Here is a 4,591-nt window from a genome sequence, read left to right on the forward strand (position 1 = left end):
TGAGCCTATTTCTCCATGAAGCAATGGAACTGGACCTTCTCTCACCTGTTTGGGGATGTGCCAATATGGCTACTCCTCTACCTCTCACATCGCCCTTAGCAGACCACAGTCTTAGAAAACCTGCCGTTTCTGGTCGGACGCAGTGGCTCACAATCATGAGGTCAAGTGATCGAGACCAGTGTGACCAACATGGTGAAACCCCGTCTCTACTAAAAATACAAAAATTAGCCAGGCATGGTGGCGCGTGCCTGTAATCCCAGCTACTCGGGAGGCTGAGGCAGGAGAATCACTTGAACTCGGGAGGCAGAGGTTGCAGTGAGCCGAGATCACGCCATTGCACTCCAGCCTGGGTGACAGAGTGAGAGTGAGACTCTGTCTCAAAAAAAAAAAGAAAAGAAAAGAAAAAAAAGAAAACCTGCCATTTCCTCGTAATTGAACTGCCATCACCTGGATATTCCCTGTGCCCTTCTCCAAAGCCAGCATGGCAACCACAGGGGTGAAATACTCAGACGAGCAAAGGGATCAGGGCTTTAAGAACTCAGCCTTCAGCCAAGCTTGGTGGCTCACACTTGTAATCCCAGCACTTTGGGAGGCCGAGGCAGGCGGATCACTTGAGGTCAGGAGTTCAAGACCAGCCTGGCCAACAGGGTGAAACTCTGACAGTATTAAAAATACAAAAATTAGCTGGGCATGGTGGTGCATGCCTGTAATCCCAGCTACTTGGGAGGCCGAGGCAGGGGGATTGCTTGAACCTGGGAGGTAGAGGTTGCAGTGAGCCCAGATCAGTCCACTGCACTCCAGCCTGGGCAACAGAGTGAGACTCTGTCTCAAAACAAACAAACCAACCAACCCTGACCAGTACTCCTCAAAATGATCAAGCTCATCCAAAACAAGGAAAGTCTGACAAACTGTCACAGCCAAAAATCAGCTTTCAAAGGACTTGTTTAGTCCTTGCACATACATGTTCATGGTGGGATATTTGCTACAGCACAAAGCTGGAAACAGCCCAAGGCCTATCAACAGATGAATGGATAAACAAAAGTGGTCTAACCATACAAGGAAGATTTTTCTGCATGGATACACCCTACGATATGGGTGAAGCTCGAAACACTCTGTTAAGCTAAAGAAGCCAAACGCAGAAGGTCACACAGTGTATAATTTCATTCATATGAAATGTCAGAAGTAACTCCATGGAGTCAGAACGCCCACTGGTGGTGACCAGAGATGGTGGGAGAGGAAGACCGGAAGGGACTGCTTACTGGGGATGGGGTTTCCTTTTAGGGTAATGAAAACATTTTGGAACTAGATAGAGGTGGTGGTTGCACCACACTGTGAATGTACCAAATGCTACTGAATTGTTTATTTTAAATCGTTCATTTTATGTTATGTGAATTTCATAAAAAAGACATATTCAATATTCACTTTTCTGTAGAGTAGCAGGCTTGGATGAGACATATATCAGCTCAGGACAAAGGAGTCCTCTGGGAGGACAGCGAAGGGATTTTGCCACTGCTGTATCACTTGTGTACGAAAAAAAGGAGTGATCGGAATCACACACAGCAAAGCTAGTTGTCTATTGGAAATTCTCTGTATTTGAAATCTTTCATGATTTAAGAGAAAAAATGTTTAAGTAATTATAGAAAATCAAAAAGGAAGGAAGGAAGAAAGGAAGGAAGGGAGGGAGGGAGGAGGGAAGGGAGGGAGGGAGGGGAAGGGATGGAGAGAGGAAGGAAGGGAAGGAAGGAAGGAAAAGGAAGAAAGGGGAAGGAAGGAAAAGGAAGAAAGGGGAAGGAAGGAAGGGGAAGAGGGGAAGGAAGGAAGGAAGGATGGATGGTGGGAGGGAAGGGAGGGAGGGGAAGGGATGGAGGGAGGAAGGAAGGAAGAGAACGAAGGAAAAGGAAGAAAGGAGAAGGAAGGGGAAGAGGAGAAGGAAGGAAGGAAGGATGGATGGTGGGAGGGAAGGGAGGGAGGGAGGAGGAGGAAGGGAGGGAGGGGAAGCAATGAAGGAGGGAGGGAGGGAAGGAGGGGAAGGAAGGGAGGAAAGAAGGAAGGAAAGGAGGGAGCATTCTAACCCAGCTGAGTCTGAATGCAGTCTCCAGATCAGCACAGAGGTTTGCAGAGGTGAAAGCCTCATGCTGGATGGTGGGCCACGGGTAACCAATGACCAGACCACCAGCTTGACCACCAGGAGTGACCACTGAAGGTGAGATCTGAAGTCACTGAGGGCTGAGTGGGGGCTTCTGTCCCTGCTTTCCCCGAGAGGGGTGAAGTAAGAGCCACCCGAGAGCTGCCCCATCCCCACCCCTACTTAGCACAAAGCTATTTTATACATTTGTGTAATTTGTAGCAAAAATTTTGGTCACAAACAGTATTCACCTGCTCTGTGACAACCTTCTCCCTCTGTTACTATTATTCTGAGGCAGCTTTATAGATATAGATGCCGTACTAGTTCCACTTTAAAATTTTTGCATGAGATGATAACGGGGTCAAGTGTTCCACAGAGGTTCGTGTCGGGGAGAAGCAGGACTTTGTCCTGGGCTAGCAGTATTCTCCTTAAGACCCAGGGTTTCATGTGAGAGGTTTTCAGGTTTTTTCAATGAGGTTTCTTAGAAATACAAATCCATTGGTCGGGCGTGGTGGCTCAGGCCTCTTAATCCCAGCACTTTGGGAGGCTGAGGCGAGTGGATCACCTGAGGTCAGGAGTTCAAGACCAGCCTGGCTAACATGGTGAAACCCTGTCTCTACTAAAAATACAAAAATTAGCTGAGCATGGTGGCACATGCCTGTAATCCCAGCTACTTGGGAGGCTGAGGCAGGAGAATTGCTTGAACCTGGGAGGCGGAGGTTCCAATGAGCCAAGATTACACCACTGCACTCCAGCCTGGGTGACAGAGTGAGACTCCGTCTCAAAAAAAAAAAAGAAGAAGAAATACAAATCCATCATGTATATAGCAGGTATACAAACCAATAAAAATAAACACTTGTATACCCACCGTCCAGCCTAAGAAATAGAACTTTCCTGCTGATGAAGTCCTGCCTCTTTCTCCCGTCTCCCTTTGGAGCCAACTGTGGTCCTGAATTATATCATTCCCCTTGAGCTCTTTATTAGTTTTGTCACACACATACATGTGTGTATACATCATGTATATGCACATATGTATGTGTATATCCTTAATGACAGGCTGATGCATCTGGCATGTTTTTGAACTTTATGTAAATGAAATATTTCACACACACACACACACACACACACACTTCTGTGACTTGCTTTTGTGGCTTCTGTTGCTTCGTGATTCTTCCATGTTGAAGTGCACAGCTATAGCTCATCACTGCTGTGCAGTGTTCCACTGCTTGGACGCACAGCTCATTCATTCACGCTCTTGTTAATGGCCATTTGGATTGTCTCTTAGAAGTACTGCTGCTTTGAATACTTGTCTCCTGGTGCATGGGCCAAAGAATTTCTCTAGGGCAGTGGTTCTCAATCCTGGCTGCACTCTACAATGACCTGGGAGAGCTTTGCAAAAATGCTGATGCCCTGGGCCCTACTCCAAGGGATTCTGACTGAACTGGGTTTTGGAGAGGAAATCCAGGAATAGGCTTTTGTTTTGTTTTGTTTTGGTTTATTTTTGGAAGCTATCCAGGTGATTCTAATATGCAGCCAGTGTTCAAAGTGACATGAGGGTGACATTGCCCAAAGTATCCCTACCAACAGGGAGTTCTCACCTGGCCACATTTTCACCAATACTTGGTAAGGTTTCTGTTTAGCCTTCTCCCTGCCACAAGGACAGGCAGCTGGGCTGTTCACAGTCTCTCTTCTCCAGTGCAGAGACCAGGGTGCTTCCAGCATGCCAGGCTCTGCTGTGGGGTTCTCCCTTCAGCCCCACTGCCTGCCTGTGCCCTTGGACCCCATTGTTACAAACGAGGGCCCATTCTGCAGCTCAGGGGTATCTTCATCTGGAGCAGGTTTGCACCCTCATCTGCTCTCCCTTCTCTCCTGTCCACACTCTGGCTCCAAAGCCTCTGCTCTCATCTCCTTCCAAGTATTTTGTGGTTCTGTTTTGGCTGCCTCCTAACCCCAAGGAAGGTAATGGTTTGTCTCTGCTGTCCCCTCCATTTACTGCTTTTGAGTGATTTCAGAAGGGGGAAATCCCAAATGTACACTGCCAAGTTCTAAGCTAGAGACTTTAGAAAACTAAAAAAGAAGAAATATTACACCCCCAGCCCCATCTCGGTCCACATTGGGCTGACTCAGAATGTCCAAGGACATCAGGCCTCAGTACTTTTTTTTTTTTTGAGATGGAGTTTCACTCTTGTCACCCAGGCTGGAGGGCAATGGCACCATCTTGCCTTACTGCAACCTCCGTCTCCTGGGTTCAAGCGATTCAACTGCCTCAGCCTCCAAAGTAGCTGGGATTACAGGCATGCACCACCACACCTGGCTAATTTTTGTATTTTTAGTAGAGGTGGGGTTTCACCATGTTAGCCAGGCTGGTCTCGAACTCCTGACTTCAAGTGATCCACCTGCCTCGGTCTTCCAAAGTGCTGGGATTACAGGTGTGAGCCACTGTGCCGGGCCAGGCCTCAGTACTTT

The sequence above is a fragment of the Gorilla gorilla genome, chromosome 18 (genome assembly GCF_029281585.2).
Source record: "Gorilla gorilla gorilla isolate KB3781 chromosome 18, NHGRI_mGorGor1-v2.1_pri, whole genome shotgun sequence".
NCBI classification, from domain to species: domain Eukaryota; kingdom Metazoa; phylum Chordata; class Mammalia; order Primates; family Hominidae; genus Gorilla; species Gorilla gorilla.